The sequence below is a fragment of the Lithobates pipiens genome, unplaced genomic scaffold (assembly GCF_037356315.1).
Source record: "Lithobates pipiens isolate NorthernLeopardFrog02 unplaced genomic scaffold, aLitPip1_a1.2 Scaffold_27, whole genome shotgun sequence".
Lineage (NCBI taxonomy): Eukaryota > Metazoa > Chordata > Amphibia > Anura > Ranidae > Lithobates > Lithobates pipiens.
In genome coordinates this window covers 182,669,260-182,683,419 of record NW_027507788.1, presented here as the reverse complement: position 1 = coordinate 182,683,419, position 14,160 = coordinate 182,669,260, and positions in this window count along the sequence as shown.

Sequence of the window (14,160 nt, the reverse complement as noted above, 5' to 3'; positions counted from 1 at the left end):
GGGGGGGTAAGATCTGTACTGGCAGAAATATCTGTACATCAGTTATAGGGGAAGATCAGTACTGGTGGAAGACCTATAGTGGCGGGAGACCTATATTGCAGGGGGAAATCTTTCCTGTGGGAATGTATTGGGGAGGAGACCTGTACTGGAATCAGATTTGTACTTGGGTGGGGAATAGTACTGGGGAGGAGACTTGTACTGGGGTGAGATTTGTACTGGGACAGGAGATGTACTGGGGGGGCCTGGTCTGTAACAGAGGGTAACTGCACTGGGAGGGAGAGCCTGTAGCGGGGGGAGAGATCTGTGCTGCCAGAGACATATGAACATCAGTAATGGGGGAAGATTCGTACTGGTGGAAGACCTATATTGGTGGGGGATCTATATGGCAGGGGGAAATCTATCCCTGGGGGAATGTACGGGGGGGAGATCTGTATTGGGTTGAGATTTGTACTGGGGCGGGGAGTAGTACTGGGGAAGAGACCTGTACTGGGGTGAGATTTGTACTGGGTCGGGGAGTAGTACTGGGGAGGAGACCTGTACTGGGGTGAGATTTGTACTGGGTCGGGGAGTAGTACTGGGGAGGAGACACGTACTGGGGTGGGATTTGTACTGGGAGAGGAGCTGTACTGGGGGGGCGTGGTCTGTAAAAGAGGGTAACTGCACTGGGAGGGAGAGCTGTAGCGGAGGAAGAGATCTGTTCTGGCAGAGATATCTGTACATCGGTACTGGGAGACGATCCATACTGGTAGAAGACCTATAGTGGTGGGAGATCTATATGGCAGGAGGAAATCTTTCCTGGGGGGAATGTACTGGGGGGGCAGTACTGGGTTGAGATTTACTGGGACAGGAGGTTTACGGGGGGGGTGTCTGTAACACAGGGTAACTGCACTGGGAGGGAGATCTGTACTGGCAGAGATACTTGTACATCAGTACTGGGGGAAGATCCATACTGGTAGAAGACCTATACTGGTGGGAGATCTATATTGCAGTAGGGAATCTATCCTGGGGAATGTACTGGGGTGAGATTTGTACTGGGGCAGGGAGAAGTACTGGGGAAGAGACCTGTACTGGGGTGAGATTTGTACTGGGGCGGGGAGTAGTACTGGGGAGGAGACCTGTACTGGGGTGCGGAGTAGTACTGGGGAGGAGACCTGTCCTGGGGAGGAGACCTATACTGGGGTGCGGAGTAGTACTGAGGAGGAGACCTGTACTGGGGAGGAGACCTGTACTGGGGAGGAGACCTGTACAGGGGAGGAGACCTATACTGGGGTGCGGAGTAGTACTGGGGAGGAGACCTGTACTGGGGAGGAGACCTGTACTGGGGTGGGATTTGTACTGGGACAGGAGCTTTACTGGTGAAGGGGAGTCTGTAAACAGAGGGTAACTGCACTGGGAGGGAGATCTGTAGCAAGGGGGGGATCTGTACTGGCAGAGATACTTGTACATCAGTACTGGGGGAAGATCCATACTGGTGGAAGACCTATATTGGATGGAGATCTATATTGCGGGAAGGAATCTATTCTGGGGGAATGTACTGGGGGGAAGGTTCCTGTACTGGGATGATAATTGCACTGGGGCGGGGAGTAGTACTGGGGAGGAGACCTGTACTGGGGTGAAATTTGTACTGGGGCGGGGAGTAGTACTGGGGAGGAGACCTGTACTGGGGTGAGATTTGTACTGGGGTGGGGAGTAGTACTGGGGAGGAGACCTGTACTGGGGTGAGATTTGTACTGGGGCGGGGAGTAGTACTGGGGAGGAGACCTGTACTGGGATGATATTTGTACTGGGGCGGGGAGTAGTACTGGGGAGGAGACCTGTACTGGGATGATATTTGTACTGGGGCGGGGAGTAGTACTGGGGAGGAGACCTGTACTGGGATGATATTTGTACTGGGGCGGGGAGTAGTACTGGGGAGGAGACCTGTACTGGGATGATATTTGTTCTGGGGCGGGGAGTAGTACTGGGGAGGAGACATGTACTGGGGTGAGATTTGTACTGGGGCGGGGAGTAGTACTGGGGAGGAGACCTGTACTGGGGTGGGATTTGTACTGGGGCGGGGAGTAGTACTGGGGAGGAGATTTGTACTTGGGGGAGAGAATCATTTTCAGTGATAGCACATATGAGGTCCAACTCCCCCAGAAAAAAAAAAGATCTATGGCACATGGCACTGCACAGAATTACCTTTTGTTTAATATAACAGCCCCTGCCAATGTTTTTCAAACATGCATTCAGCTTCTTTGTTGGAGTTAAGCTCCATGCCTGTCACTATATCATCTTTTTAGATGTTATATAGCGACAAAGACAGTATACTATTGTCCTATTTCAGTTAATACGATGTCACTCTATAAGGCTCAGACGTCTTATAATCTGTTGTCACAGCTGAATAATCCTTGCTTGGTATAACATTTTCTTCCCACTATAACGTATGTCCTTTTTAACTTTTCCGCACCCAGCAGGGTAGAAGAACAAATCTCACCTGCCTGGTGACAATCCAGAGGGTGGAAATGCTCAGAGCTCTCCGGTGTTACGGGTAGGCAGGATGTGGGGATAATGAAATCCCTCTTCATTCGGCGCTTCACTGAAAACACATTGAACAGACGTCAAGTGGGACTGGAACAGAAATGAGTACTCCCAATTGTGAAATATTTATTACACTATGACACCGATGAATGTAAAAAGGAAGGAACGCTGGTTAATCTCTCTCACAGCAACACAGAAAATATCTCCATTGAAACTTATTGAATTTCAACTGCTGTCAGGTTTGGTCAGAAATGTTCTCATTTTAATAGCAATGAAAACAGAAGCCCAGCATCCTCGACAATGCTATCCTTCTCGCTGGAGTATTTTTTTTCTCTCTAAACATGACATACAGAGAGTAAGAATAAAAAAGTACCAGGACCAATGTGAAGTAGAGGAATACTCCAAAGATAACATGACCTGGTGCAGGGCTGTCATAAGAGCATCATGGGCCCCTGGGCAAAGTAATGCCCTGGGGCCCCTACCAACCTGCCCCAATTTAAGCACCTACTTTTGAGAACCAAAGTATACATTTTTAATATAATTAAACATATTTATTAGTACTTTCAATGAAATCTATTTTAAGCAATAAGAAATCATGCCATAAATCAAAGGCTAACCAACGCAAAGGGTACAGTACAGGTGGGGAGGCAGAAAGGCATCATGGGGGGGGGAGGGTTAGGAGGACACAATACTGGGATCAGGAAGGCACAGTACAGATTTCAGAAGCTGCCTGGGACATGGCAATTCCGGGACAGCTTAGTAGAAAGTGTGACTGTCCTGGCAAATCCAGGACAGTTGGCAAGTACAATGTGATGCAAAATTATCATGGGGCCCCTAGGACCTGGGGCCTCTGGGCAGTGCCCAGGTGTGCACATGCAATAAGACAGCCCTGGTCTGGTGTGGTCACATTCTCACACTCAGTGAAGGTTAACTAACACCCATACAGAACTAATGTCAGACAAAAACTTGGCCCAGAGTTGACAGGAGAATCATCCGACCATCTCAGTGGATAGGTAGGTTGGGTAATATGCACCATCCACAAAGCTGGGCCACACCGATAAATTAAATTATAATCGGAAGTCAACTTCAATTACAACCACAAGTCAAAACTAGGGATGGAGCTTGGGTTCAGGCCAAACCCAAAAGTTAACAGTCATTGCTAGGCCAGTGAACTGTGGGTGAGAGATGTCCTTATATGGCCATGTGTCCATATTAGGTCACTGTCATTGTCCTGATACGGCCATGCAGTTATATTAGGTCTATTATGTCTTAAGCACCCCATCTCATCGTATATTTGCAGCTGCAGGGCAGCAACTGGTTTGCCTCATTGCCCCCCTCCCCAGCAGCACATACTCAGTTTTCCTTCATAGTCTGAGATGATAAAGACTAAGGACTCTCTTCTCGCCACAATGTTGGGCCAATCTCCATGCACTAGCACTGCTATATGTCTCTCCATACCCAAGAATATTGGTCATTTTCTTCACTACAGGTATGAGCTGCCTCGGCCAAAGGCATGCAACTGCACATGTACAAAGGGACAGGGATGATCATGACTTTATTGACTCGGTATGACCACAGGGGGCCATATTAGGACAATGGTATTGATCTAATATTGTTGTGATATAATGTAGCTGCATAGCAATATTAAATCAATGACATTGACTTACTAGGGGGGTTCAAACTTAAGTGCATCACTAGTCAAGACTGCCAGCATATCCAGTGATATATGGCAATGTTTCTCGACTCCAGTCCTCAAGTACCCCCAACAGGTCATGTTTTCAGGCTTTCCATTATTTTGCACAGGTGAATTGATCAGTTTCGCTGTCTTAGTAATTACCACAGCTGTTTCATCTGAGGGAAATCCTAAAACATGATCTGTTGGGGGTACTTGAGCACTGGAGTTGAGAAACATTGATATAAGCAACTGAAGTTCTATGCAAATCCCAATTTATTCCTGTAAATATTAGATTTGGCCTTGCCCCTTCCTGCTCCCCAATTCATGTTATGAGCCCTTGAGGCCACCCTTTGCCTCATCACTTACAATGCAGGGCCAATGTTTCTTGAGTCCAGTCCTCAAGTACCCCCCAACAGGTCATGTTTTCAGGCTTTCCATTATTTTGCACAGGTGAATTGATCAGTTTCACTGTCTTAGTAATTATCACATCTGTTTCATCTGAGATAAATCCTGAAAACATGACCTGTTGGAGGTACTTGAGAACTGGAGTCGAGAAACATTGATATAGGCAACTGAAATTCTATGCAAATCTCAATTTATTCCTGTAAATATTATATTTGTGAAAAAAACTGTGTAGCTCTAGAAAATCATCAAAGAAACAGCACAATACAGTGCATTAAAAGTGTAAAAACAAAGAATAATGATGTATACTGAAAAAATAATATTGATAAAGTCCAGTTACTGAAACACCAATGAAAACGTAAATTCACCACTGTAGTGAGCTCATTAAAGCGAAAGTCCAAAAATCTGAAGGACTTAGAAATCCACTCTTGAGGTCACATTTAAAAAGTGAAAAAAAGTGGCTGGCCGTTAGGATGCCAGACATGTCTTCCACCATGGAAATGAGATATATACTCTTACCAGATGGAGTGGACTCACTTGCCAATGGCAGTGAGTCAATTGAGCTTGTATTAGCCAAAGCCTGGGAGTCCAACGTTTCACAGGACTTAGATGGAACTGTTTTGGTTTGGGCCTTGTAACGTGATACGGAAACTTTGACAGTAACCGGTCTGGGTGAGAACATCTTTTTACCCACCAATCCACGTCTGGATCGATCTTCAACTGCGTTCCAGTTGCATCGAAGTCCCGTGTAACGTTGGCATGTGAGTCCACTTAGTCTGGTAAGAGTACATATCTTATTTCCTTGGTGGAAGACATACTATCTCTGGCGTCCTATTGGCCAGACACTTTTTTCCACATATAAGTGTCACCTCAAGAGTGGATTCTAAGTCCTTCAGATTTTTGGACATTTGCTTTAATGAGCTCACTACAGGGGTGAATTTACGTTTTCACTGGTCTTTCAGTCACTGGACTTTATCAATATAATTTTTTTTAGTATACATCATTATTCTTTGTTTTTACATTTTTAATGCACTGTATTATGCTGTTTCTTTGATTATTTAGAGCTACACTGTTTTTTTAACAAATATAATATTTACAGGAATAAATTAGGATAATTTGCATAGAACTTCAGTTGCCTATATCACTGTTTCTCAACTCCAGTTCTTGTTCTGTTGTTTTTTCACATATTTCTTTGACTTTGTTTTAGTGTGAGCAGCTTTTGCACATGATTGGTTAAGCGCAGTTATTTCCCAAACTTTTTCAAATATTAAATTTGGCCTTGCCCCCTCTTGCTCACCAATTCATGCTATGGGCCCTTGTAGTCATCCCTTGCTTCATCACTTACAATGCAGGGCTATTAACCTTGCATTGTGTGTGGAGGAGGTGATTGTGTGTTGGTGGCCACGAGAGGGCCAGAGAAGTAGCAGCCCTGGACCAGTCACATAGATAAAGGGAGCCTCCTGTGGCATAAAATAAGTAAATTATTTCAGCTTTTTCCGGCACTCCTAGATACCACAGGCATTTAACCTTTGCAGTGAGGGTGGAAGAGGGGGTACTGCAAAGGAGCTCAGGTATATAGTGAATCTGTTCCTTCTAAAGCACAGGTTTGATTTAAAGATGACAAAAAATATTCTGAATGCACCAATGAAAAAAAGAGTGTATTTAAAACACACATTTAGTACTACAGAACAAATGATGGAAATTGCTTTTTATATATTTGTAATGCATTTCATTCTAGATTATGCGATTTTCTCTGCCTTACTCTAAATCCTGCACGGACAAGCCTGAAACATATGACTGGATAACACTGAGTTCTTATATATAATGACCCAAGTTACCCCAGTCCTTCATATAAAACTGCTAATGCACATCAATTTCCTCAATGACACTCTCCTTGGCTTCATAACGTCACTTTCTTTGTTGAAATGTTTCAAGAGCAAGGGGAGCCGCAATAATTTTTCCAATCAATATTTTCACATGGCACCACTTAAGAAATATGCACGCATTTTACATACATAGGGGCTAGCTGTAGAACTTTACTCAAACCTCAAACACAAAGAAAGTCATTGAAGAATTGTTGCAATGTCATTGGACTAAACCAACGTCTTATGGTCATAATAACCAAAAAAATGTAAGGTGATGTCAGAAAAGCAAAAATTGCATTTAACCACTTCAAGTTTTACCCCCCCCCCCCCCTTTCATGACCAGGCCATTTTTTGCAATATGGCACTGCGATATTTAACCACTTAACCATTTGGGTGGCCAAAGACAAGAGCACTTTTTGCGATTTGGCACTGCGTCGCTTTAACTGACAATTGGGCAGTCATGCAACGTGGCTCCCAAACAAAATTGACATGCTTTCTTCCCCACAAATAGAGCTTTCTATTGGTGGTATTTGATCACCTCTGCGGTTTTTATTTTTTGTGCTATAAACAAAAAAATAGCAACAATTTTGAAAAAAAAATCATTATTTTTAACTTTTTCCTATAATAAATATCCTCGAAAAATATATAAAAAACATTTTTTTCCTCAGTTTAGGCCCATTCGTATTCTTTTACATATTTTTGGTAAAAACAAATCGCAATAAGCGTTTATTGATTGGTTTGTGAAAAAGTTATAGCGTTTACAAAATAGGGGATAGTTTTATGGCATTTTAAGGCATTTTATGGCATTTTAAGGCAAGCCGCCTCTTAAAGGGCAACACACAGGTACGTTAATCTGCCTGTACATGCCCTTCTGCCACAGTATATCTGTGTGAGGTGGTCGGGAAGCGGTTAACTGACGCTGTGCCCAAATAATATTTATGTCCTTTTTTTCTCCACAAATAGAGCCCTTTTTGGTTGTATTAGATCATCTCTGCGTTTTTTTATTTTTTGTGCTATAAACAAAAAAAGGCTGTCAATTTAGAAAAAATATCAATATTTATTACTTTCTGCTATAACACATATCCAATAAAAAAATTATGAACTTCTTCATCAATTTAGGCCAGTATTTATTCAGCTACATGTTTTTGGTAAAAATAAAATCCAAATAAGCGTATATTGATTGGTGTGCACAAACTTTATAGCGTCTACAAACTATGGAATAGATTTATGGAATTTTTATATATTTACATTTTTTACTAGTAATGGCAGTGATCAGTTACTTATAGTGGGACTGCGACATTGTGACAGACAAATCAGACACTAAATTACACTTTTTGGGGTCCAGTGACACTAATACAGTGATCAGTGCTAAACATATGCACTGCTACTGTACTAATGACACTGGCAGGAAAGGGGCTAACATCAAGGGCATTCAAAGGGTTAAATGTATTCCTGGGGAGTGCTTGCTAACTGTGTGGGAGGTGCTTGTACTGTTGGAAAGCAGAGATCCGTGTTCTTGCTTATCAGAAACACAGGATCGATATCTTCCCTTCTTACACAACGGCAATCTGCCTTGTTTACATATGCAGACCGCCGTTCCACCTCTCTCAGGAATGATCGGTGGGTCCCAGCAGACATTGTTTCTGCTGGACCAGCTGATTGGTCCCTGCTGTGTCCAATGAGCTGTGCACTTTAGTTGTGGTCATGTGGACTGCTCTATGCACACGACACATCCCATAGCCCATAGTCCCATCTCAAGAGCAAGCAAGAGAGGTTCTACAGTGGGGCAATATAGAATGAACTTAGTCACCCTATAATAGGAAGTCAGATCACAACAGCAAATAAAAGGAATTTGGAGATTTGGAGGAATCTGAGAGTAATAGGTACTTTTTGAATTAAGAATACATATTTAAATAGAATATATATTTTATAAACCAGTGTTTAGTGCCACTTATATAATAGCTGAACAAAGCCACTAGTAAAACATAACAACACGGAAAAGGATCTATGAATGAAATACCATGTTATTTTAGAATTTTTTTTAGGGTACTAACACATTTTACATTAGGTTAAGATTGTCTATGAATAATCCAAAAATGTAGAAACTAGCTGTGCTAACAGTACTCCAAACCTAAGAATCAGCAGCTAGCATCACATTTGTTGATTACAAATAGATCAAGAATAACAATAACATGCAGCGCTTGATTAAAAACAGAAACATATAACATAATAAAAAAGCCCTTGAGAGGAACCAGCCAAAGGAGAGAGGACATCAATTCATAACGAAACGCGTAAGGCTGATGGCGGCTGATGTCAATTGATGCTGTGTACTGGAGATCTGTATGGTTGTCCATAGAGCACTGGCTCCCTAATCCCAGTTGGAGGTTTTCCATGCGATGGGGCTACATCTCCTTCGGATTGATGTTACCATCTGATGACTACATAGCGAGTTTGACCACTCTATGATTTAAGGGTCCACTTCTTCCAGTAAGGAGGACTGCTTGATCACCGTGGTGTTGTGTGGTTCCTGTGTGTCGCTCTGAAGCTCATGCTGGGATTATCTCTTCTTTGGCTGGTTTATCTCAAGGACTTTTTTATTACGCTGTCTATGGATAACACAAACATAGTTATTGGCCCAATAAGCTCAAAAACAAAATACAAAAGAAATCTTGTATAACCAATAGTAAGTGGGAATGTTAAACCAAAAAAGGATATCATGGTGTCAGGTTTGTAGGTACACTATGCAGTTGTGTTTGGATGAGGCTTTGGATTGAACTTCCTATATGTATCAATTACTTTTCGTGGAAGCCTTATGTTGCTTGGTCGGTATTCAAGTGCACATTCAAGTGTCAAAATATAGAATATGAATAGGGTTGGTGCTTCAAAACAACGGTAATGAAAAAAAAAAGTCTTAGCTTGCCAAATTTAGAGGGATGAAGGCAAAGTGATGCCAGAGGGTCTCATGAAGGTAAAACTTATCTTGGGGAATGAAGAATGAATGCATATAGCGGAACCAGCCTGTTGGAGAGATGCAGTTTACACAAACACAAACTTAATGAACCAAATGCATGGCTAACATTTTGCTATAAGAGAGATGAGTTTGGGTTTCTATCACAATGGGCTCTTCATCGGGGTGCAACTTATATTTTCTTCTAAAATTAAGGGGATCTGCTTGTTGTGGTGGGCTACCTTAAATGTGATCATAGTAAGCAGCCAAGCTGACCCCCTAACGTGACATTCCAGGCAATACAGAACTTTTCCCCAGGACTCTCCCCTATGTGTGACTGGTGGGTGGAGACGGACCTTAATCCACCCTCCTGACTGTATGCTTCATCCCCTTCACTCCCAGAGGGTTCCAGACACTAGACACCTTTGCCAGGTCCGACAGCCCGGGACATCATCAGAACTCATGCTCACACTCTCCCGAGCAGCATGCTTATCAAACAATGGCACCACAAGTCTGGATATGGTTACTATCCTTTACTAAAGCCACAATCAATCATGATTTCCATAGAACAGCTCAGTTCCATGCAAAAGGACTCCTGTCCCAGGCCCTACCGGTGGCTGCTCGCGCCCTTGCAGTTAGATGATAGATGAACCAGGATGATGGAGTGGAGTGACCCACCAGCTCCATTGGCTCTTTCTCTTTTCTTTCCTGGAACTAGGATAGGGAACCCCAGAGCACCCTGCCCTCCCCCAGGAGTAGGGGGAGCAGGAGAACACTGATGATGTTGCCTGTTCCTCTTCCTCTGCAGTCTGAACCACCTCCCTCCTAGGCATGCCTAGTCTCCCAGCCTTCTCCCAGGCAGAATAGGTACATTAAAGGGATCCTGACCCTACCACTTGCCTACATGCTGTGATAGCCAAGAGGTTTAAGGCAAGGTTGAAAGAGTAGTGATTCTGGGTCCGAGCAGTATATTAACATAGGCAATGTACATTTAAGGAATGGGTTGCCAAAGCATGTAATCACAGCCATAACCACACCTGACCCTTTTTTTTAAATGCAGCACATGTTGCAGTGCAGGCGCGTTGCCTTTCAAAAAACCCACATAATGTGCATCATTACAGTACAACAGTTTAAATCTGGCCTTAAGCAAGGATGGAAGGAGGGAGATAAGTCAGAACATAATGGAGAAAATAGGACAGGCAGAGGTCAGAGGGCAGTGGAGGATAAAATGGTATAAGATGGTTGCAGGTCATGGCAAGTGATAAATAGAGCTCTACGTTATAAGCAAACTTTGTTAAATACAAGCAATCTAGCAAGCAAAATGAGAGAGCTGGAAGCTTTGGTGCCTGAAGAACACTTTCATTTCACTTTCTTTCAGATTTCATTGGTATTGCAGAGCATTGGTTTGATTCTTCACATGACTGGACTGTTAATATTTCTGGCTATGCTTTCTTCTGGAAAGAAAGCGGAAGCAGAAAGCGTAGTAGTGTCTCTCTGTAAGGAAGTGAATGTGAAAGTGTCTATGGAGAGTGTTCTGGTGCTAAGGCATTATGGGAAGAGTTACACATTTGTGTGCAGAATGCTAGTTAACGTGTATGGAAAGGGTTTTTAATTTAGTTTTGTATAGAATAGTAGAGGGTTAGACCCTTTGTCAAGTTTTATTCTGTTTGCAGTGTCCCCACTGCAGGGATTTGCCCTTTTATATGTACTGGGTACCATTGTGATAGGAAATTCATAGCCTGCTCAGGCTCTGTGTAATCAGTGACACAGCAGTGCATATCCACAAGGGGAACTGTCAGTGTATTCAAAGATGTAAATATTTGGGATCCCTCAAAAAATTAGTTGAAATGTGTTGACTACTGATTATCCCTTCATATTGGGTAGATTCTAAATTCCAGAATATATGCCGTGAATGGCAAAAAGGGATTGTTGGCCCCAAAGGCAATGAATACCTTTTAGCTTCCTGTAGTTGTATTTTAATCAGCAGTAAATGACTATGGACCTGTAAATAGATTTTTTTTGTTGATTTCACTTAGGAGTTTGGGAGCCCTTCATCCCTTTAGGAGGCTCCTGCTTAGTGGTAGAGCTGTCAAGGTTTAGGCCCCTTTCACACTGCCAGCATTTTTCAGGCGCTACAGCTCTAAAAATAAAGCCTGTATAGCGCCTGAAAAAAAAGCAGCTCCATTCACGGCTTTCACACTGGAGCGGTGCGCTGGCAGGGCTTCACAAAAATTCCTACCAGCAGCTTCTTTGAACTCACTGCTCCTCCACTGCTCCTCCACCGCTGCTCCCCAGTGGCATTTTGCGGGCGGATTTATCCCCTTTCTGGCCGCTACCCGGAAGGTTAAAACCACCTTGAGAGTGGCCGAATGGCGCCTCTAAAAAGACAGTAGAGCGGTGTTAAAAAGTAGTGCCACTTTACCACTGATGCCCGGGCAGCTCGGTGTGAAAGCCGTCTTAGCAGTTGCCTACTGACAGGCAAAGTAGTTTTTAGCCACCCTAATGGTATCTTCTTTCATAAATCCCTCTCCTGGCCTATCAATATTAATGTAATCTAAACCATGCATGCAAAGCTCAGACCACATTTATGGCACCCGTAAATGTACCATGGAAACGTGACTCCCTTGTTCATGCATGGAAGGGATGTCATCACAGCCCGGCCATTCAAGCAGCCAGAGAGAGTGTACCTGGAAGGAAGAGTAGGTGAAAATGGAGGCAGCCAGGACAAGCTGGAGCAGTGACAACCCAATGCTGGAGGGCTGATTTGACAAGAAAGTCTACCATAGTGTGCTAATACGTGGTGCAAACTACCACATTAACCACTTCCTGCTGGGAGGTCGTCCATGGACATCTCCTGGTTACAGTTGTTATACCAGAATGATGCCTGCACCTACAGGTATCTATAATCCCACCATTTTATGAGACTCTGGTTAGGCCACATCTGGAGTATGCCATCCAGTTCTGGTCACCAGTCCTCAGGAAGGATGTGCTGGAGCTGGAGAGAGTCCAAAGAAGGGCATTGAAATTAATAAGGGGACTGGAGAATTTACGAGGAACGACTACAAGCACTGAATTTATTCTCGCTGGAGAAGTGACACTTGAGAGGGGACATGATAGCGATTTATGAATACCTCCCAGCGTAAGAGAAAAACGATTTAGTCTAAGGGAGTGTAAGAGGACAAGGGGCCACACAATGAGATTGGAGGAGAAGAGGTTTAACCTTAAACTGCATAGGGGTTTTTCACTGTCAGGGCAATAAGTTTGTGAAACTCTCTTTGGTGGTGGCAGCAGGAAGTATAGATATTTTTAAAAGACTCTTAGATGTGCATCTTAAAGAACACAACATACAGGAATATGGTAAATAATTATAGACAATGACACACGTACACCTACACAGGTTGAGCTGGATGGACTATTGTCTTTATTCAACCTAACCTACTATGTAACTATAACTGTAACTATGTAATGGATTTGGTGGACAGACTGATATCTTTTCTCAAGCTTACCAACTATGTAGCTATGAATTTCTGAAAAAAATAAAAATATACACAATATACTTTAGGTTAAAGAGCGAGGTCATTTGGAGTCTTATGTAGACTGTTACAAAGTTTGGGAATTCAGAGTGGCACAGAGGGAAAAGTGCCGGGGATGAGGTTAAACACTATGTTTAGCCATCTGTCTCATCAAAAAAGGTCTCGTATTATTCTCTGGAACAAAAAGAGCGGCATGGATTTCAGTTTTTTTCCTGTTATTATCTGCACTTGGTCACCAACTCAAATTTCAAAGCAGATTAGCCAGGCTGGATATTATCACACAGCCATAATAACAAGCAACATGTGTGACGGGAATGTATATATTATGCTGAATAGCATTACCCCTGCAGTAACTAGAAAGTAATAGGAACATTTATAAAGAGTTTCCCCACAGGAGCTTGTCAGAAAAAGGTATCATTGCCTATATAAACTGTGCAAACATCTGACAGGGACAAGATACTTGGCCATATATTTTAAACGTTATTAGAAAAATGTATAATTATGTTTGGCTGCTACGGTCATTCTTTGTCTTCCTCGGAAATATGTATGGACTGCTTTTAAGCTGTGGAATGCAATACAGAACTTTATATCAAAGGATATCTGAATCTTTAGTATACATTGTCCTTTTACCTTTTCTCTGCCAGAGCCGGTTTTGCATTTTTTTTTCACATATGTTAAAATACACATTTTAGGCATGAAGACTAAAAACCTCCAAACATGCCATAGATACACATCCTTTACACCTATTTTGTACAACTTTTCTTGACGTGCTTTGTACTAAGTGATGTATCGAGTAGCAAAATACTATATAAAAGGTGTGTCTAAAAAGTTTGGTGAATGGTATCAGAAAAGAAAAAAAAAACAGAAGATACAAACAAATTACTGTACCTATTGGCCTTCAAAATAATTAGCATCCATCACAGCACACTTTTGGCAACATTTATAAAGCTGTCAGCAAAGACCTCTTTGGGAACTGATTGCAGAACAGCTGTACACGTTTTTGGATTGCTGCTGTGTCCGCAAAACATTGTCTTGACTTCTACAGGCCACTGTTTTTGGGTAGCGGGGAAAGCGGTGAACGCCGTTTCATCGATTGCCACGTGGATTCTGGATTGGACTAGTAGCACCAGGTCTCATCCCGGGGGTATGGTTTGCAAAAAGGATGGATCCTGGTCACACATGGTAATGAAATCTCCAGAAGTTTCCATCCGTTTTGCT